Below are 23,846 nucleotides of genomic sequence, written 5' to 3'. Positions count from 1 at the left end.
ACACAGCCAAGGTCTCCATTTACTTTTCAGAGCCGTGGGTTGTTCAGTTAGCTGTAACGACAAAATCATAGCAGGCAGTTAACTGAGGTCCCATGGAATGGAAAGATTCTGCATCTGTAGGTTAAAAATATAGCAAGATAAGAAAAAGAGGAGTAAGAAAGTTTTCTTAAATAGAACTTGTTTATAAAGAGGCAAACTTACAGAGGTATATGTGTGTGTGTGAATATGGTTATAAATCATGAAAATGAGATACTTGAAAATAAAAAAAAAACATTTGTATAAAGGACTTCAGCGAGGATGTTATAAAGTTTTTGTTTTTTTTCTCATTGAATTTTTTCTTTTGATTTTGCTTTGTTTTTTGTTTTGCTTTTGCAAAGGGTTTCATTTTGTAGCCCAGGCTGGTCTAGAACTTACTATGTGGACCGTGTTGGCTTCAAACTGACCCCCACAAGAGTTGAGATTATTGTCCTGATCTAACACATGCACATTTGTCACCAAAATTTCTATTTTGATATTAGTTAGGACACTTCCAGATATTTCTAAATAAAAAAAGATAATATCTTAGAAATATTATTGAATAAAACACTACAAAAATTTAAATTCAGGGCATTGAGAAATGGCTCAGCAGTTAAGAGCGCTTTCCACTGTTTCAGACCACATAGGTTCTATTTCTAGGATCCACACAGGGTTTGCAGTCATCCACATATGCAGTTCCAGGAGATCTTCTGCCCTCTTCTTACCTTCCTAGGTACCAGACACACACCATGTGCATACCTACATACACAGGAAGCACTCTTACACATAAGATTAAAAATAAGTAAGGCTATTTTAATGTAAATTAATTTGTGGACTCTCACATTTTGGAAAAAAGTAAAAAAATTAATGTAAAATAGCCATTTGTTAAGATTGCAGTTTTGAGTGAAAGTCGTTAAAAGCAGACAGGTGTTAAATGTATTCTTGTTGAATTGTTTTGGTTTTGGTTAGCATTTTGTCTTTTCAGTATCTCTACTATATTTTAACATGTCTTTATTAGAGGTATAGATCCTTACAAGTTAAAAAAAAAGAATTAAGAAAACAAAATAATGAGTCTCTAAGTCCATGTACTTTTAATTTTAAGGAATAGAAAATTTAGATTTTGTTCTAGATCTAAAGTTTATGAAGACTGTGATGGCCTTTGGCATACATAAGGAAGAAAAGTTAGGGGTGTTGTTGGGAAGAGGAAAGAGAGAGCTTGCTTTTCCAGGGATATGGAGTAGCTGATGGTAACCACAGCTGGTGTGCGCTGCTAACCTTCCTCTTAGAAGAGGCAGTTTCGTTCATTCTCAGCTGTGGGGTAAAACTAGTTTATAAAAATAAAATCCAAGCATCACACCAGGAGCAATTGTTCCCCGAGCAACTGTGTTCGTTGTGAATATTTCCCCCTTTGGCATCTCAGTTCTGTATTTTATTGAATATAATAAGCATGTTCTCGTTTGCACACTCAATTTCTGAAGCTGGATAGGTGCTCCTGTAGACAGAGGGTGAGAGAGAAGCAAATGCTTAGAGGGCTTTTAGATACTTGAAGAATAAATATTATATTTTAAAACTATATCCATAATATCCAGTTTCCTCAAAACTTCATTTTTATAGGGACCGTTAATTGACCTTGTTTGTTACTAAAATAAGTAATTCATCTTGTGAAACCTTGGTGTTTCTCACTTTAGAAAATGATCTCTGTCATGACCATCACTTTCCAGTCTGACTGAAGTGTTTCGACTAATCCAAAAATCAGTCTCTGCCAGTCACTGATGTTACTTTGTACATGTATACATATTTTTCTAGAATGTCTCCAGGTACTCCAGGTGTGCTAATATATATATATATATATAGGCTATTTTTCTACATTACTGACTAACTATGCCTCATAAACTGGCAATGTATGAAAAATAGACTATAAAGTAGTCTCCTGGTATGTATTTGAGAGAAATGAATGATTTTTTAAATAAATGTGAATATAATTCCATGCCAACAAAAATATGGAGATGGTATTAATTTCCTCAGGAAGAGAATATTATATTAATAGACAATAAATTATTATTAAAGGTGACTTATTTGTTTTATAGAAGATAAGCATTTAGACTAATCTATTATTTTTAGAAACTAAGGAGGAAATTAAAATAATTTGTTTCAAGTTATTTGGCTTGTGCAGTACTGGCTACAGTGTAGTAACTCCCCTTTTGAGATCTTCGACTACATATGTACATGAATTCTTTCTGTTATAAATTCAAATGTGATTCCCAGATGTCTTTTTTTCTTTGTCTGTCTCCAGCAGTTAATGTTAATAATATATGTTTATTCATCTGAAGAGAAGAAACAGGATCTCATTTTTTAAAAAAAAAACAGACTAAAAAGATTTATTTTACTATTCATTAGCCCTTTGGGTAAAGGAATTGTTTTCTGAATGAGATTGAGGAGAAAGAAGCATTTCTGGGTAAATGAGAAATTTTACTCACAAACGCAGGTGCTCTCTGGGTAAAACATCAGAAGGGAATGTAGACCACAGAACAGAATGAACAAATGAAGGTGCCATACAGATGGGAAGTTAGTGTAAGACAACTATAAATACTTCACTTTTGTTTCTGGACTACTTCATAATACCAGATTGGTAAGACTAATGAATAACATGTAACTTTCTTACTCCCATGATTGAAATCTGCCCATTGAGGTGTGAATTTGTGAAGCTTAAATGGAGAGGGAGGAGTGAAAGGTGATAGAACTCAAGGTATAAAGCAAGAATCCAGTAACACTTATAGTATGTTCAGTTCTGAATATCAAGAGTAACCCAGGGCCGTGTATTCACTACATGCCAAATGCCAACCATTATATTAAAAATAATAATAAAGTTTGAATCAATTACAGACATAGCAACATATTTATTACTGTGTATGGCTGACACTGGCCAAGTTGCACCACAATGTGTGGTTCCTTCCCATCTACTGACCTTCCTCTCTACTTCCAACCCTCTCTCCCTTCTTTCCTGTCTTCTTGTTCTTCTTCCTCATTCACTAGGCAACGTTTTGTTTTTTTTTTTTTTTTCCACTGAGCTGTAACCTGACGCCTTTTTACTTTTATTTATTTATTTGGTAATTCCTATGATATGGTCTCACTGATGCATGCACATTAGCTTTGAATCTACTCCTTAGCCCAGGCAGTCACTGAATTTGCAATCTTCCTGCCTCAAACTCCTGTCTGGATGACCAGGCTGTTACCTCCCCAGATTTTATTTTTTAACCCAGGAGTTAAATAATGCTTAGTATTTTTTTTCAATTTATTCTCTCCAAACTCTCAAATGATAAATGTTGCCCACTGAATCTTCTCTATTTATAATATCTAACATAAGTAAATACCCATTAAATATTTGGTAAGTGAGAAAACAAATGAGATTGTTGATACTATCTAAAACTTTAGATATTGTTATGATGAAAATTATTAGATTTATTCTGTTTCTCTGGTTTTGTGTCTTTAATGACTCTTAAGAAAACATCGGCGGTGGTGGCGCACGCCTTTAATCCCAGCACTTGGGAGGCAGAGCCAGGCGGATCTCTGTGAGTTCGAGGCCAGTCTGGGCTACCAAGTGAGTTCCAGGAGAGGCGCAAAGCTACACAGAGAAACCCTGTCTCGAAAAACCAAAAAAAAAAAAAAAAAAAAAAAAAAGAAAGAAAACATCAAGTCTCAGTTTGCTACAACAGAAGTCACTCTGTCACAGAGAGAATATCTAGCATTCAGGAGCTCTGTGTCATGAAGCAGTATGAGAAACTAAGTATTAAATTAAATTCTGCACCTAAAATCCCATGATTCAGTAAACTTTAATATTATTACAAGAAAATATACATATTTTATAATATAATGCATGCTCATATACTTGACTAACAAAAGAAAATTTCCTAAAGTATTGAAGGAACTTGATGTAAAATCTTCAGAAATTGACACAACTTGAGTGGATAATCTCACGCTTTTCCTCCTAACATAGTAAAGGTTTTTCTCTTCATTTTACCTTTAAACTTTCCTCAGAAAATTCTTGGGAAGCCCACATGTGCTGTAAATCTAGAATTTATGCCCAAATTTGTGAAATTACCAACTTTTTATTAAACAAAACCAGCCAAAATGTTTCTGTGAAGCAAATCATTCCCTTACTTTCCATTTCAAAATGTATCTCTATTGAATAAAAAGGATGTTTTTGTTTATTTCTATCTGCTGGTGCCTGGAACCTGGAATAATGCCTAGCAAACAATGACATAGAATTTTATTAATGAATGATAATTATTTCATTAGTTGATGACAACAAAGTGAGCCATTCTGTTGTCACAATCCTCATTTTAGACTCTGATTGTGACAGCAGCATAGAGATGGAGAGTGAGTGACATCAATATTAACATGAAAGCCAGTTGACCTAAAAGATTGGGAATCCTTCACTTGGTCTACATGTAGCAAAGATGGCACTCATGAGAAAAACCCTAGCTCTGTAAACACTAGACTGTTCCAGTGCTTAAGAGTATAGTCTCATTCTTAATAATAATAAAAAAAAACCTCAGTTCCTGTTACTATGTGTACCTAATGAAATCCATTGTCTTATTGACATAAGAACCAGGAAATCTTGTAGATGCCCCTAGATTCAGATCTATGCCTATACTAAAATGACTAAAATCAATTTGGTCCTAATGAATAACAAATTAATGGACTTGATATTTTACTCATACATCTTTCAGCAGAGAAATTTATTAATCTGCATGGCTCAAAAGTAGAATATTCCATAAATGCCCTAGTAAACACTATTAAACTGAAAAAACGGAACCTATTGGATTTTTTCCTGCTTAATATATATTATCCTCGACTTAAGTTGATTCAGTATAGGGCTATTCAGTTTTAGGAAAATACACGGGTGATACCTAATCAATAGAAACTGGAATTGGAATTCACAACTTCCTTTTGCAGTTGGCTTTAGTTCCTCACTTGGGTTCACAAAGTAACTAAAATCGGGATAAAAGTCTTACACCTCTGTTTTCCCTTTCTGTCTCTCTCTTACTTGAAATCTGACTTCTGATTTACTCTCTCTAAGTAACCTTTCTCATTCCTCTTCAATACTGAAGTACACAGATAAGTCATTGCCTCATTCCTGTAGTCACCCTTTGTTCAAAGACCAGAAGATCCCGCTTCAAAAGTTGGCAATCATTTATGCAGGTGAGGACTCTATCCTGAAACAGAAGTGTTCATTCAATTACAGTTCTTTTTCATCTTATAGGAAGCAGATCCTATCTGGGAGGGCAGTGATTAATAGAGAATCACCTTACAGGAGCAAACCTGTAAGATTGATGGGTGGTTACTATTTTGTTCTTATTTTTTGTTTGCTTGGTTTTTAAGTGCAAGAATCTCTAGCCTAGTGCTATGCTTCTGGATTCCAGCCACCTTCTACTTCAGTATCTAAAGTAGATGGTACTATTGGCAAATGTCACTGTTGGGAAGTTAAATATCAGAGGCTTGAAGGTCGTTGAGGATGTCTCCCACCCTTGGTTTGTAAAACTTCAAGGCTCTAATTACTGTTCAAAAAAATAGGTTCTGAGTCAAATCTCCGGGGACAACCTGAACTGACTAGGATTTCATAAGGTTATAATCATGGCAATGCCTTTCCAATAAAGAACAAAGACATACCTTGCTCTCTCCCGTAAGAGCTAATCCAAATGAGTTGGTCAGTCATCTGGAACATCCTTGAGAGGAACCTGACATTTCTAGAGACTTTAGAAACAATATAAAAGCCATCTAAAATGTAGACAGCACAATGATATCTCTGACTGTTGCCCACTCTTCCTCTGGGAAGGGGAAGGTGCTCTGCTCTGCAGTATTTTCCAGCACAGTCCACTTTACGCACTAGAGTGTGTTTCTTCTCCATTGTTCTCTCTGGCCATGTTCCATTGTCACCCCATAAGAATTTGCTCTACTCTCTAATGGTTCCATTTGCTATTCTTTCTTTTGTTCATTCTTACACCCCTCAGAAATACTTTAGTTTGCTATTTCTTAAACTCTGCCTAACTTCTTCATTATAAGGCTGCTTCATCTGAATTTTTTAGTAATGACCATAAGAACTTGAGAACTGAGGAAAGTCCAGAGTGAGACTCTAATGTCAACCATCATATTGCTGTAGGATACTTTTTGTTTCTATTTTGAGAAAGGATCTTGCTCTGTAGCTCTGGTGTGATTTTTCTGCCTAAGCCTTTTCAGATGGCTGAGATTTTAAACACGTGCATTTTATCTGACCTAAATGTATTTCTAACTTAGAATATTTTCCAACTTTACTTTACTTTATTAACATATAACAGTACCAGAATCTGAAGAGCACTTAATTTAAAGGATGTTTAGTGCAATACAAGGGAACATGGGATGTAGAAGAGATTTCAGAAGGAAAATACACATTTTGATAAAAAAAATTGTAGTATTAGATATAGACATCCTGTGTCTGTTACAAATGAGACTAAAGAGACTAGGAAGGATTTTTTTTTGTCACATAAGGAGAGACTATTTCTTCTAATGAGGACAAGCAATCTAAGACCTTTGAATCCTTCTTGCTATTGATATGGAATCCAGAGAAGAACAGCCAGTAAACAGAATTCCTACATTCTCTGGACTCTTTTCAGCAAAATTCCTTCCATGGACTGCACCCACCTCTTCATCTCCCCTTAGCCCTGTCTGAGTTAAGATTTACACCAGAATGTGCTCGACTTTAGTCTTGATTCTGGGGGTCCATGTTTTTATACAACTAGAGAGAACTAATTGAAAGACAAATCTGGCCAGGCACGTCATTCTCCTTCTCTTTCTTTGGCAGAAGCATGGATACAGAATCTGCCCCTTTTTTGTCATTCTTTCTTCTAGTAATTCTCTTTGCATATTTTATACTCGAATAACACCAAGTAGCTTCTGATCCTGGCTCAGCACACTGCGCTTTAGACCCAGTGACTTCTTCTTGCCATTCTTAAAGAAAATTAAGATTTTATATATTTTTTGAGGATTACTGGTAGTGTAAAGGAATGAGAACTGATTGTGTTGTTTGAAATAGGAAGGGAATAGCACTAAAAACACAGAAACTGTCATTTATTCATGTATAAATAACCAAAAGAGGACTCATTTACCACTTTATTTCTTCTGTGCTTTCTGTCTTCTCCAAACATCAATTTTGATAATATTCTGGAGCAATGGTCTAAGTGTGGTTTTATGTTAAATATTTAAATTTGGAAGAATTATAAAGCAAATTTTCTGTTTTCAGTATTAGAGCTGTAAACTGCAGTCACTCTGAATGATATCGTAACTCTCCAAAGCAAGAAGCTACCAACTAGGATTAATGACAATATTATTGAAGCACATTAATGTTGAGAAACTCAAACATTTATTACTGTTCCTGTTAAATTGTTATATTTTTGCCTGGGAATAGGAATAAATCATGGGTTTGCCTTATATAAAAAATATTTTGTTCTCTTGAATGCTTGTATTTTTTGCCTCTGAAGCCAGTACTTCCATAAACTATATTGCTTTTACTGTTCAAAGAAATAGAAACAGTGATTACATCAATTATATCTATCACATAGTTATAAAAAATATGAGTGGAAACTCAAAATTTAGGCTTCCTACAATAACTCTCAGTCCATTCAGTTAGGACAAATGGAATGTCTGAAATGTGACAGACGATGGTAGCATTGTTTAAACAGTAGTTTGTCATGATTGCTAAGAAGCTATGTTATTTACAAAGTACACTTGTGAATTTTTATCTGGTCCTACCCTAGATGTTTGAGTTTCTATTACAATCAGAAGAGAAAGTGAATGAAAATGACCTTCAGGCTTCATTTTTCTATACTAATGCGATAGATATTCTGACATATTTTTGCAGTAATGAAAACTCTTGGACAAGGTTGACTTTGTCTTTCCATGCATGGTTGGTAATTTCCCCAACAACATTTCATTTGTATATCAGAATATCCTTACACATTTCCCATATGGGAGTTGTAGAGTTCTGTTAAAAAAGGTATCTTCGTTGTTTTGTTTCCTCTTAGAGTTTCACAATATGTAATCATTAATTTAGAAGAGGAATGGCATTACTTCATCATACACAGTACATTGCAAATTTAATTTGGCCGTACCTTCTACTGCCCTTACACAACTCACTTTAGTGTAACCGAAGTGAAGTTTTTGAAGGTCTCTTTTTATTTATCCTTTCAAGCTCCACCATGCCATTTGACCTATAGACATCGATATCTAAATCGTTGGTTGTGGAATTTTTATCTTCCCAGTAGCCCAGGTTAGTGTATAGTTCATTGCATAAATGGTTATCCTTCTGGTAAATATTCCCCAATACACAGACATTATAGCCTTCAGTTCACATAACTTAATATTTTATCTCCATTTGATGAATGTGTTTATTATATAAAAGATGATAAACACTTTAAAAGCATTACATAATCATATCTACCTAATAGTAGAAAACAAAATATTTGCACAACCATATGGACTATCAAGTTTGTATCATTTGCAAGATTTATTTTTTATATTTGTTATTACTTTGGAGAAAATATTAACATCATTTTTACTTTTAATGATGAAACATTTTGTTTGCTACCAAGTGTATCATATTATAGTATTTTTTAAAGTTGAAAATTAATGAAAGATAAAAAATCATTGATTATTGTAGCTTTTATTTAATTCATTGGTAATTTTATAAAGCCTGCCTTTTATATGAGATTATTTATTATATAAAAGTAATATAGAAACTTCATCTTTCAGAAAGTATTTCAGTGCCTCTGAATATCTAAGTCCTAATAGATAATAAAACATCTGTCAAGAATTTTAATGTCTCAATTTTATGAGACTTTGTCATTTTATCCCCTGCTTCCATAATTTTCCCAGTGGTATAATGATATTCAATCACAATTTTTGAATATATTAATGGATAGATAAATTTACTGAGGCCTAAAAATATTACCCAACAATGTATAGAAGATAATTCTCTGGGAGATACATGTAACTATCTAGTCATGAAATATATAATAGGAAAGAATGTATTTTTCAGGTATTTATATGTTCAATGTCCCTACTTAATATCTAAATTTAGAGAAGAAGGAAGCTTGCCTTTGGTGATTATGTGAGCATGTTGGAAGATTTATTCTCTGGAAAAAAAACACTTAATTGTTGAAATTTATAAATGCAACCTATCTTGCTTAGGGTTTCTATTGCTGTAATAAAATACTATGACCTAAAGAACTTGGGAAAGAATGGGTATATTTGACTTAACCTTCTACATTTTAATTCATCATTGAAGGAATTCAAAATAACTTAAACATGGCAGATACCTGGAGCCAGGAGTTAACAAAAAGGCCAAAGAGGGTGCTGTATATTAGTTTGCTAATCATAACTTGCTCTGCTAGTTCTCTTATAGAACCCAATACCACCAAACTAGGAATGGCATCACCCAAGATGGGCTAGGTCCTCCCTCATTAATTACTATTAAAAAAAATTGCCTGGCAGCCAGATCTTATGGAGGTATTTTCTCACTTGAGTCCCTTCCTTTCAGATAACTCCAGATTGTGTTAAATTAACATAAAACTAGCCATCACAAAACTGAGTTTGGTGGTAATTGACTTAAAGACATAGAAAATAAAAATTTATACCTTTGTGAATATATACAACACATACCTAAATATAGACAATGTCTCAGGAATTTGGATCTAATTCAAGTAACCATCATGTTACCTTCATTTGGATATTATAGGAACTCTACTCCAAGTGTTTGGAGCAAAGAAGACAGAAACATAAATCCTCTAAATTCAGAAACATAGAGCTATGGTGTCCAAAGTGAGAAGAGAAGATGCCATTTATTTTCTAATCCCACTCCCAGATCTGGGTTCTGAAATTCATTTTGGACAGATATGTTTGAAGAGATCAATCTCCTTTCTGCCTCTTCTTCCATAGGGCTCCCTGGACCTTAAAAAGACGGATTTGATGGAGGCATCCTATTTAAGGCTGGGTGTTCAAATGTCTCTCATTTTCTGTATAATGTCTGGCTGTGGGTCTTTATATTTGCTCCTGATTGCTGTAGAAAGAAGCTTCTCTGATAATGGATGAGCAAGGCGCTTATCTATGAGTATAGCACAATGTCATTAGGAGTCATTAATTTCAAGTTTACTTTTTAAGAGTAGTATATTGTTTTACCTTAACTCTAGTCTTAATCTCAGGTTCTTGGTAACCCAAGCAGTTTTCAATATGGGTTTTGTCTCCTAGAATTGCCTGGAGGTCAAATTGGATATTGGAGAAGATAGAGGACACCAAAAAAATCAAAGCCCTCTAAATCAAAGACTGAGGCAGGACACACAGGGCCTGCAGGGGACTGCAACAGATGGCATCATAAACCTAAAAGGAGCTGGGTGGTGGTGACGCTCGCATTTAATCCCGGCACTCCAGAGGCAGAGCCAGGCAGATCTCTGTGAGTTCAAGTTCAGCCTGGTCTACAGAGCAAGATCCAGGACAGGCATCAAAACTACACAGAGAAACCCTGTCTCAGGAAAACAAAAACAAAAACAAACAAACAAACAAAAACTAAAAAGATAAGTGGACACATAAACTCTTCCCTAATCCCTAAGCAATCTCAAATCAATTAGCTCTTGCAAATGAAAATTTAATTTTCTCAAAGGGAGTCTTAATAAGGAAAATACTCTTTAGGGTAGACTCCTTCACAAGAAGTAAATGGCCAAAAGAAAACAAACTCAACAGAATCTTTGGAGGTCCCTTGTATCATAATTCAATGTCAGGGATTTTACTTTTTTAAAAAAAAATTTATCTTACTATTAATTTTAATTTTATTTTATTTAAATATATTCTCCTCTCACTTTTTTACCAGTCACAGTTTGGGTTTCAATTGCTGTGAAGAGATACCATGACCACAGCAACTTTTATAAGGGAAAAAGATTTAATTGGGGTGGCTTACATTTTCAGTTTAGTCCATTATCATCATGGTGGGAAGTGGTGGCATGCATGTAGACATGATGCTGGAAAAGTAGCCACATCTTGACTGGCAGGCAACAGGAAGTGGTGTGAGACACTGAGCATGGCTTGAACATATATGAGACCTCAAAGCCCACTTCCACAGTGACAGACTTCTTCCAACAAGGCAACGCTTACTCCAACAAAATCACACCTCCTAATAGTACAACTTCCAATGAGCTTCTGGGGGTCAACTACATGCAAACTACTACATTCCATATCTTGGCTTCCATGGCTTGTAAAAATATCATAATACAAAATACATTTAGTCCAACTTCAAAAGTCCCCATAGTCTATCACAGTCACAATAATGTTTTAAATTCCAATGTTAAAATCTCCTGTGAGATTCATGCAGTCTCTTAACTGTAATCCCCTATAAAATCAATATCATAAAACAGATCACATACTACCAACATATAATGGCATAGGATATATATTACCATTCCAAAATGTAGGGAAGGGAGCATAGTGAGGAAATACCGGACCAAAGCAACACTCAAAAACAGCTGGCCAAACTCCAAATTCTGTATTTCCATGTCTGATGACAAAATGCTCTTCAGATCTCCAACTCTTTTCATCTTTGTTGACTGCAACACACTTTTTTCCTCTGGTTCGACTCCCTGTTAGCAGCTGTCCTTGGCAGGTATCCCATGACTCTGGCATCTCGAACATCTTGGGTTCTCCAAGGCAATCCAAATCCAAATTTCAACTTCACAGCTTTTTTTTTTTTCCCGAGACAGGGTTTCTCTGTGTAGCTTTGCACCTTTCCTGGAACTCATTCGGTAGCCCAAGGTGGCCTCGACCTCACAGAGATCCGCCTGGCTCTACCTCCTGAGTGCTGGGATTAAAGGCGTGTGCCACCACTGCCTGGCCTCAACTTCACAGCTTTATGCAATGCCCTCTTTACTTGGCCTTCATTCAGGGATATTCCTGATACAAGGCTGGCCCCAGTGGCTCTGTTTCATAATTCCTTTCTTCTATCCCATCCAGCAAGAAATCAATGATTCAGTTCTGCTAAGATGTTCTCCAAGGCTTCTAAGTCAGTGAAGTTGAGTAGTCCTGGTTCAAGATCAGCTTACCATTCAATACTGTGCTTGTTGCTGGTAAAGTCTCTTATAACCTCTTCTTACCAGTAATCTATATACTAATATCAAAGTGCCTCCTCTTATAAATGTGTTCATATCAACTAATCAAGTAATTAAAACAGCTTGGGTGCCCACTACCAAAGAAGGATATCTACGAAGACTGTTATTAAAGAAGACATCAAGGCAAATTGGGAAGGACTGCAGTTCGTGCCTGCACCAAGAACTTTGCTTGCACTTTGCACTTGTGCTATCATGGTGTACATGAATGCATCTGGAAGTAGACATTCAAAAAGATAGTGTATGACATCAAATAACTTTAAAGGGATGATTACATCATAAATCAACAAAGCTGCATCAGATTTGTCATGTATTTTCACCCATGGAGAGAAAGAGGATGAAATGGATGAGGTTCTAGAAGATCCACTTGAAAAGCTAAGAGAGTTTGCTGGACTGATGTAGAAACATATGACTAAGAAAGAAGCGAAAGAGAAGGAAGGAGTAGAGGGAGAAAACATCCTACTCTTTTAAATTCACATAATTACAGTTAGCATCTCAATAAAGCCCTTAAAAATTTGAAATATGGACACTGACAGAGAAATATTATTATTAGTGTGGAAAATGCTCCCAATGCATGATTTGTTTGTTGGAAAATCTGTAATTTTGTGAAAAGGAAACAAACCAATAAAACCACCCACCTAGCTAACTACTCAGTACTCAGTGATAGTGAAGTAATGGTTATTAAAAAGAGGACCTTCAGCAATGAGTTTACTAAGCCAGCATAATCCTCATCACAGTCTATAAACATTTGCTGATATAATTCCAGGTAAGGGCAGTCTTCACCCCCTCATGAAGAAAACTTTTCCTTTAAAACAAACTGAGATGATTATGTAAAACCACCACCAATCAAAATGCAGGGAAATGGAGACCATTCTTAACGGATACATTTGCAAAACATCCTTGTACCTAAGACTCAGGGAACATTGCAGAGGAGGGGACAGAAAGGTTGTAAAAGTCAGAGGATCTGGGAGTTTGCTTTTCAATAGCATCTCCTAGTAATATCAGAGACTACATCCATAAATTCTCATCAACATGGCAGCCCAAATGTGAGCTGAAAAAGGACAGCACCGACAGACATTCCAATGTGGATGGATAAAACGAAGGACAGCATCGAGAGGACTAAAAGGCAGCCTACAGAATGGGAAAAAGATCTTCACCAACTCCATATCTGACAGAGGGCTGATTTCAAAAATTTATAAAGAACTCAAGAAACTACACATCGCCAAACCAAATAATAAAATTAAAAATGGGGTACAGATCTAAACAGAATTCTTAACAGAAGAAATGCAATTGACTGAGAGACACTTAAAGAAATGTTCAACATCATTATATTTCATTTCCCTGATGGGAAATGAAAATCAAAACAGCTCTAAGATTCCATCTTATACCAGTCAGAATGGCTAAGATCAAAAATGTAAGTGACATATCATGCTGGAGAGGATGTGGTGCAAAGGGAACATGCCTCTATTGGTGGTGGGAGTAAAAACTTCCATAGCCACTTTGGAAACCAATACGGGTGATTTGTCAGAAAACTGGTAATCAATCTATCACAAGACCCACCTATACCACTCTTAGGCATATATCCAAAGGATGCTTAATCACACAAGGACACCTGCTCAATTATGTTTATAGCAGCTTTATTTGTAATAGCCAGAACCTGGAAACAACCAAGATTCCCCTCAACTGAGGAATGGATAAAGAAAATGTGGTACATTTACACAATGGAGCATGACTCAGCTGTTAAAAACAATGACATGAAATTTGAAGGCAAATGAATGGAACTAGAAAAAAAATTATCCTGAGTGAGGTAACCCAGCCTCAGAAAGACAAACATGGTATGTACTCACTTGTAAGTGAATATTAGCTATAAAATAAAGGATAGCTATGTGACAATCCACAGACCCAGGGGGACTAGGTAACAAGGAGGGTTTATGAGAGGTTGCCCAGATCTCGCTGGGAAGGGGAAATAGAAGAGATTTTGGGAGTGAACTAAGAGTGGGTGGGGATAGGAATGTGAGTGATCGGGTTGAAGGGAAGACAGGTGGGGAGAATACTGAGAGAGATTACTCGAAACAGGGGAGCATTTTGGGGTCAAGTAAAAACTTGTTACAAGTGTATATCTCTCAGGAATCTACAATGATGCCCTCAGCCAAGACACCTAGCAATAGCAGATATGTAGGCTGAACTGCCCATTTCCTATGACTAGACAAGATGGAGGGACTGTCAAACCAACCAGTCACATAACATTTGGCCTATAATCTGTCTTGCCTATGGGATGTGCCAGGATAAGGGTGTCTAGAGATTGAGGGAGTGGCCAACCAATGACTGATCTAGCCTGAAATACATGGTAGGAAAGTAAGCCCACCTCTGACACTGCCTGGAGCACCAGGACCCACAGGCTGGATGACCCAGAGACCTAGTATAGAACCAAACACAACTGGAAGAAACGAAATGTCAATGTAATGGTGCCTAATGATGTTCTGCTAAACAAATAGATTGGTGCCTAACCCAAATGCCATCAGAGAGGCTCCATCCAGCAACTCATGAAAACACATACAGACTCATAGCCAAACATTAGATAGAGCTTGGGGAATCCTGCAGAAGATAGGGAGTGTGGTGATGTATTGTGTCCTCCAATATACTGTGTCTCCCAATAAAACTTGCCTGGAGATCAGAGGAAAAAGCCAGCCACTATATAAAAGTCCGGCAATGGTAGCACATGTCTTTAATCCTATCTATCACTTGGGAGGCAGGGATCTGTCTGGATCTCTGTGAGTTCAAGGCCACACTGGGGAATAGATCCAGGTATGGTGACACATGCCTTTAATCCCAGCACCAACCATAGAGGTCTGGAATTCTGTACAGACAAACAGGAAGTGGCAGAGCTTGGCAGGAAGAGGAGAGCAAATGAGAGAGCAAATGAGAGAACAGAACAGAAAGGCATATAGGTGTGGATATATAGGAAGTAGCTCGCTTTGGAAGCTGTGGAGTTGGTGAGGTGAGGTTAGTTGTGGCTTTTCCTATTCTTCTGATCTCTCTCAGGCTTTAACCCTAATTTCTGGCTCTGAGTTTTTTATTTAATAAGACTGTTTAGCAATTCCTCTATAAGGGAGAAAGGATTGGAGGAGTCAGAGGAGTAAAGGGCACCACAAGAAAACTCACAAAATCAACTAATCTAGGCTCTGAATCCACAACCAGGGTGCCTTCATGGAACTGACCTAGGCATTCTGCGTGTATGTTACAGTTGTGTAGCTTGGTCCTCTTATAGGACTCCAAACAGTGGGAATAGGGCTGTCTCTGACTCTTTTACAGGCTCTTGGGACCCTAATCCTCATACTGGGTTGCCTTGCTCAGCCTTAATACATGGGGATATGCTTAGTCTTACTGCAATTTGATATGCCACGTTATGTCTATATCCTTGGGAGACCTGCCCTTTCCTGAACAGAAGTGAAGGTGGAATGGATTAGGGGTGGGAACAGAGGGGTGTGAACAGTGGGGTGTGAACAGAGGGGTGTGGGGGTGGAACTGGGAGCAGAGGAGAGAGGAGAAAGTTTGGCAGGGACATACAATAAATAAATAATAATAAAATATGAATTACATTTTCCTCAAAAAAATAAAAAAAAATTAGCCTCTACTGGATGTAGAGGCACATGCCATTAATCCCAGTATTCTAGAGGCACAGAGTGATCTTTTTCAGTTTGAGGCCAGTCCTGTCTACATAGTGATTTCCAGGACAGAGAAAGCTGCAGGGTGAGATCCTGTCTTGAAAAAAAACAAAACAAAACAAAAACAAAAACAACCAACCAACCAACATTCATTCATTTCTAACATGCAATGCACTAATGTCTTCACTGGAATGTTTGTTCAAAATAGAAGAATTTATTCAACTGAATTAGAAACACAATACAGCATGTTCTAATCTTAATGTTTCAGAAAGTAAAATTGTTAATGGCAAAGTCCTAATGAAAAGAAAACTGCTTTGAACCTACTAGTTTGGGCACTATGGTCTACAATGAATTACTGAGTTGTGACTCACTTCATTTATCCAGTCTTCAACTACTCTCATTTACTGAATTCTCCAGCCTTTGTATGCAGCTGTATGCTAAGCTACTCCGGCTTGGGGGGATTTCAGTTGAAACACGTGTATGTAGTTCTAAGTAGTTGTTTTAGTGAGCATTTTGTTAGAGAAACGCCATCTGAGAATAAAATATAAGCCATAAAATACTGACAGTTCCAATTCCCCAATCTCTAAAGTTCAGCTGCATGCACCTTTTCCCCTTCCATCATCTGCTGCATGCCTTTAATGTCTGTCTTTTATTATTCATTGTGTCTCAGTAATGTCTAGTGTAGTGCTGAAGATGGAAGTGACTAGATCAGGATAGCTGACTTCACATCTCTCTCAAATTCCTATTCTAGAAACACAGACAGCTTGGCACTGACCACTATGGGGAGGCATTTACATGTCATTGTAGATGCATTAGTGCAAATTAATATTGTTTCCTGCTTGCATTGTGACTGTAGCATTTACAGACCCAACAGTCTAGCCGTGTCTGAATCTGATCCTCCCTTGCCATCTCATAGCCCAGTGATAGTTTAGGGCTCCTCATTTTACCACACCAGTTGAATGTATTAGACATGATACTCCATAAAATCAAAAAAATAAAAAATGCATACATGACATGCCTTCATGTTTTTCTTGTTTCATTTTCATAATCTCTATATCCTGTAGGTAACAAATATGTTTTAGTGTTTTTTTAAACTTCTTTTCCATTTATTTACTTTGTGTTCATGGGAATATGTACTATAGGGACTTGACACTGCACGTGCGGAGATTTGAGGATAAATTGTAAGACTCCTTTCTTTCATTCCAAGGGTTTGTCGGTCAAGGGTTTGTCATCTGCTTGTCAGGCTATCTTGTCTGCCCAGGAGATTCCTTAGAGAAAGGATATTCTTCCTTTCACAGGTTTGTAAATTTCTTTGTTAGTTTGGGCTTCTGCAGTGTTCTTCATGAATCATTCTAAGTTTTCCTTCATCCACTGTCTGAAAGCAGGGATGTCATTTCTAAAAACACAAACAATTTATCGCCACTGTTAAATATCTTGTATGACTTAAAGTTTCTTTTCTCTTTTCTGTTACAAATACATACATATTTTTAATTTGATACAGAGCTCATTTCAGCAAATTACAATTATTTATTATAATTGCTGATCTTTCTGATGTGTCTTCAGTGCATCGGAATCTCAATGGGTACCTGTTCATGAACTCATCATTTCAAAAACATCTTTACTACTAATGCTGAAGAATTGAGGAAGCAAGATGAACCACTGAGGACAAACATGCCAAAACTCTCAAGAGTTCTGTCCTGTGCCAAGCTTTTATTGCACATGATAGAACACAGAAAGTTTGGGCCATCAAACATTCCTTCATAAAATAAGCAATCTCATTCAAGAACATAGGCTTTTAAACTGAGCATATGAGAAATTGTGAAGTGAGAGTTATTAATGCAGAACCAAATTACTTCAGAGCAGGCAAAATAGTGGATGCTCATAATGGATTCTTCTAGTCATATGTCATCTGAAAAGCTCATATTTTCTAGAAGTGAAGGGGAAGTGGGTTGGAGGGAAGACCAGGAAAGGATTTTTCATTTTTAATCCAGGATTAATTCTATTATATGGTGAGGGTGCATTTTGAAGCACACAGTGGATATTGATTCATAACCACATTTAATATGATATGGCACACATGTTTAAAAGCAATTTATTTAAGCTGCTCCCCAAAGCTGTCTGAAATTCTATTAAAAAAAAGAGCCCTCTGAAGAAATACATCTTACTTGTTGTAAAGGGTTTACCAATACAGGTATCTGAGTAATCCTGGCTCAACAACAAATGTTATCTCTAATGCAATGCTATGCTGAGCAGGCATAAGCTTCTCTGACTCCAGTTATGCACAAAGCAGATATAAGGGGTATACAACGTATCTCTGCCTGGAATACTTGGCTAAATAGAAAACTGGACCTGTGAAGATGAAATATTGTTATCTAAAGTGATGCTTATTCACCCAGCAAATGTTTAGTACATGACCCTGACAAGCCGGATGTAACTTCAGGCCAGTAAGATAAATTGGTGGCAGTGAGGGATGTGAGAGACCGATATTAAATTATAACAATAAAGTCATGCTGCAAAGAAAAGTAATGATTCTTTGAAGGCAAGAATAGATGCAGACATCACAAAGCCTGGCAAGATTATAATTTGGCAGCCTTTTAAAAGACAAAGCTCACAGTGTGACAAAGTGTATTCAAAATCCAAGGGAAAGACTGAACAGAGTACAAGAAACTGAGGGTTTCTGGGACTTTAAGAGCATCAACATAATTTTCTACCTCTGTTACAGTGTATCTGACAAAGCAAGGTGATTTAAGAGAGCACCACAGCATGGCATCAGGACAAGTACAAGTCAGAAAAAGTACACATGCTAATCTGGATGAGTCTTGGTCTTAGAAGAATATGGTGGTATTGTGTTCCCCAAAATATTGTGAACCCTAATAAATTTATCTGGAGTCAGAGAACAGACAGCCACTAGATACAAAGGTAGAAAATGGTGGCACTCACACCTTTAATCCTAGCTTTCCAGAGACAGAAATCCTTCTGGATCTCTGTGAGTTCAAGGCCACATTGGAAAGGCCAGGCATGGTGACACATGCCTTTAATCCCAGAAAGCAAGCCTTTAATCCCAGGGAGTGGTGGTAGAAAGCAGAAAGGTATATAAGGTGTGAGGACCAGAAGCTAGAAGCATTTGGCTGGTTAAGCTTTCAGGCTTTGGAACAACACAGTTCAGCTGAGATTCATTCTGGATGAGGACTCGGAGGCTTCCAGTCTGAGGAAACAGGACCAGCTGAGGAACTGGCGAGGTGAGATAGCTGTGGCTGGTTCTGTCTCTCTGATCTACCAGCATTGACCCCAATACCTGGCTCGGGTTTGATTTTATTAATAAGAACTTTTAAGATTCATGCTACAGAAGGAAAACATTTTCATCCTGTGGTTAAAATATTAATTCACAGGGAAATAGCAGAGCAGAGAAAGAGGAGCTAAACACCTTCAAATGTAAAAAAAGACACCATGATTGTGAGTTTGTGGTATTGGTATTTTCTGGTAATTGATCAGACAATTTGAACAAAGCATAAAGTGAAGAGAGACAATGAAACAGTAAAGACTGCTTTATAAGCAATCATCAAACACATTTATGCTAACTAAAGCATATATTTTGCTTTCTAGCTCTACTGACAGCGTTGTTTTTAGATCTAGGTCAGGGCATCTCCTGCATGGTACTGATGGCTGTGACTCTTCCTGAGATTTGAGTCCTTTGTACCTCCTTCTAAACCCATTTATGCTTATTTGCATAAATTCTATTTTTGTTTTTATTTATTTATTTTTATTTATTTATTTATTTATTTTTTTGGTTTTTCGAGACAGGGTTTCTCTGTGTAGCTTTGCGCCTTTCCTGGGACTCACTTGGTAGTCCAGGCTGGCCTCGAACTCACAGAGATCCGCCTGGCTCTGCCTCCCGAGTGCTGGGATTAAAGGCGTGCGCCACCACCGCCCGGCTTTGTTTTTATTTCTTATATTGCTCTTCTTCATTGAAGAGCAGTATGAGTACTCTTGGTGTAATATTTGGAGAATTATCCACAGGTCAATGATGCAAATGCTTATATTTATTGTCTGAATAAATGGATTAATACTTACATATTTGTTAATTACTTTTATTGTTTTGAAATTTTTGTATTTAATGGGGTAGAGTGTGTTTTTTCAAGCTTTGAGGTAGAGTCTCATTATATAGCCACAGCTTCAACCCTAAGAACTGTGATTATAGGCACCTGTTACTATACTCATCTCAAAATGAAGTTTAAATTCATATAAACAGTCCATAACAATCTAGCAATGCCCCTCTTTCAGATAGAGTTAAGTATGATACTAGGCGTATTGTTTCTGCAATGCCTCTGGTCTCATGGGGTGGTGCTCTATACCTCATGTCTCTGATGCAGAGATTATGTGTTGGTAAGCATCTCTCACCTCAGTTCACTTATGTTAACTTCAGATTTCTTAGTCTGCTTCAAGATCACACATTTTACGTGGTCTGCCGATCGTGTCGGAGCAATGCTGCATTATTGGTACCTGTGACATTGCTTCTTTTCTCAAGCTGCTTTCATGCTCATTAGCAGCTGTAGATCATGAGATTGTCTTCCAATGAATCCACTAGCTAAAGCAGTTTTCTACATTTTATGGTACTGCACCAGAAGCAGGAAATATATTCTGGTTGGATCTTATATGTGTTCATAGCTTGGTTTCAATGTAGTGCTGTTCAGAAGTAGGGCCAATGGGAAGTAATTGTAATTGTAATCTCGACTTCATGGATTGCTTAATTCATAGTTTCCTAATTTATTGGGCTATTGAAGATGCAGAAATTTTAGAACATGAGACATGATAACAACAAGGGGATTGGTAAGGGAGTGTCTTGAAGGGTGAATTCTCTTCTGTTGCTTCCTCTCTGGTCACTTTTGTCTTTTTTTAATTATTATTTTTTTTTAGATTGTAATATAACTACATCATTTGCACTCTCTCATTCCTCCCTCCAAACTCCCCCATATATCCCTCCTTTTTCTCTTTAAAATTCATGGCATCTTCTTTTCATGAACTGTTGTTACATGGATATTTGTATATGCACAGATTATGAGGTGAGCAGCTTTGTTCTGCAACACATTGCCCACCCCAGTTCTCTACTTTACAGAAAATAGGATGGCATATCTATGTCCCCAAATCTTGAAAGTAGGAGTCAAATAAAATATTTCCTCCTTGTCAGTTTTTTTTTCTTTCTTTTTCCTTTATTAAGAATTTTCCTACTCACTCGACATATTATCCACAGATCCCCCCTCCTCCCTCTCCCCTCCTCCCACCCCCAGCCCTCTTTCCTAAGCCACCTCGCAACCCCACATCCCTCAAATTGAGGTCTCCTATGTGGAGTCAGCAGAGCCCAGCAAACTGAGCCTAGGCAGGTCCAAGCCCCTTCCCACAGGCACCAGGTTCCAGAAACCGGTCCATAGACCAGGGACAGATCCCGATCCCCCTGCCTGGGTGCCCCCCAAACAGTTCCAGCCAAACAACCATCTTTCATATCTGAGGGCCTAGTAAGTTCTTGATCTCAGGTACTTTGACATTGTAATTGGAAGCCGAGAAACATGCATGTAATTGTAATGTGTTGGAATAGAAAATTTTAAGAAATTAAATGTGAAAAAAGTGGGGAGTGTAGCTTAATTAGATAAGTGTTGAATTCCATAGAAAGACAGAGTTTTGAAAACATAGTCTAATGTGATTGTTTTTAGTTGTGGTTGTTTGTAAAAATGTCTATCAATTTGTATTAATACAAACTCTCATTACACAACCCAGACTGGCTTTAAACGCAGGATTCCCCATCCTCAGCTCCCCAAGTGTTACAATTGCAAGCATGGAGCACAATGCCTCATTTGTTTGGAGTTTTCAATGCTTTTTTTCATAGAACAAATATTAGTGCTGCAAAATAATATTGGTGAGACATTCCTCCCTGGGAAAGAATTGTTTCCAGGAAAAATATAATCATGACTGCTACTAAAGCATCAAATCAGACTTAATTATTTATTACTGCATATGCAACACTGCCAGGCACTTCAGTCCTTACCATTTTATGCTGATTTGTCAAAATGTCATGCTCTAACACTTTATCTTTGTTATTAGCCACAAGAGCTGACCTCCGGCTGCCACCTGGACTGTCACCAATTCTCTTAAATGGAAGTCTCCAGGCTGCCAATGCCATAGCTCACTGGAATTGGAACACATCAGAGGATGAATGGTAAGCTTTCTGTTCATCAAATGCCACTCTATCTCTGTATAACATAGGAGTATGTTTAATACACTTGCTACACTACACTGAGCATTGCACACATCATTCATGGCATTTTAAAAGCTCCTGAAACTACTACCATTAACTGCTGAGGTGAGAGATTTCATAAAGAATTATGCCTAACTTACTGCATTAACATTTCTTCCAACCTTAGGAAAATAAGTTAATTGTATTCAAACCTCTTGAGCAGCTCCGTATTATTCTTACAAGATGATCCTCCTAAGAAAAAAGGAAAACACAACCCAGGATACACAAGCATCTGCCTTTGTCTCTCTTTCATCTACATTTATGCTGGAAGCATTTTTATTAAAACTTGGAAAACATTAGTGAATATCACTTTAAAAATGTCACCTTATAGCATGTGTGTGAATATTTTTGCTAAATGTTTTATGGAACATGACATAGTGTTCTTTGATTTGCACTTGATTCCTGTTTCAAAATAAGTTGAACATGACATAGTTTTCTTTCAAATACTTAGCTTAGTAAGGCTCAGCATTTATGTTTCAGTTAAATTTTAGCACCATGCAGCACTTCCTGGAGATGGCTGGGCCTCATAGAAAACTCTTTAAAATTCTGCAACAATCAACTGGACAGGACATAAAGTCTGGTATGCTCTAATGGCTTTAGACGCTTAGTGAGTGAGCATGCACTTCAAAGACCTTTTTCTACCAAGGGTTACATTTATGAGGTACAGAATGTTATTATAGCTTAATTCATCTTAAAAAAATACTACATCTTAGGGGAAAGGATAACAGTTAGAATTTCTATTTGGCATATTTTGTTAACTGTTTGAGTTCATAATTGTGATATACATAAAGTTTGTATTTTCATTTTAATGAGGATGAATAACAAATTGAAAGAAATAGGAGTGCTTGAAGCCGGTGGAACATCCAGGACCTCAGACGTGCGGATAGAAGCAAACCCCTCACAGGGAAGGAAACTCCTGTGCCTGCAATTCTTACACAGAACTCCCTATGCCTCTTTACAATTGCTTCATTAGTTATGGGAGTCTCAGTATTAAATTCAGAAAAGAAAATTTATAATTTTGACTGAAGTAGGTGTTCTGATTTGATTATTATTGTGATAAAACATCATTACCAAAAGCAATATAAGGAGGAAAGAATTTATTTGCCTTACGGCCAAAACTGGGGGAAGCAAAGAGGGACTCAAGGCAGGAACCTGGAGGCCAAAACTGAAGCAGAAGGCCTGTAGGAATGCTGCTGACTGGTTTGCTCAGCCTAATTTCTTGTATCACGCAGGGCCATCTTCCTATGAGTGTCACTGCACAGAGTGGGCTTGATAATTCCATACCAATTTTAATCAGGAAAATGCCCCACAAACTAGGCTATAGAACAATTTCTCAATTGAGATTCCCCTTTCCTAGATGACTCTAGCTAGCTTGTGTCAATTTGACAAAAGACAAGCTAGGAAAGTAGGTAAGTAAGAATTTCATTTGGCATTTTATGTTCTTTAATAAAATCCATCTTTTTCATCTTAAGTACAAAATACTGTTACAAAATTTTAAAAGACAAAAAAACCCATGAATTATTTGATTTGCTTCAAATTGAATTAGTGATGTATCAGCACCATGAAAAAAAGCAAGGGATTGAAAAATGAAATACAGAATTCTAATGTTGGGAATAATCTTTTTGTACACTGTGAAGCTATGTCTTTGCCAAGGTGCCTTCTGTTTGGTTTAATAAGGAGCTAAGTGGTTAATAACTGGGC

This window comes from Peromyscus californicus, unplaced genomic scaffold (genome assembly GCF_007827085.1).
Source record: "Peromyscus californicus insignis strain IS unplaced genomic scaffold, ASM782708v3 Scaffold_9__1_contigs__length_137607984, whole genome shotgun sequence".
Classification (NCBI taxonomy): Eukaryota; Metazoa; Chordata; class Mammalia; order Rodentia; family Cricetidae; genus Peromyscus; species Peromyscus californicus.
The sequence above is the reverse complement of the archived record's forward strand: the minus strand, read 5'-3'. Positions refer to the sequence as shown.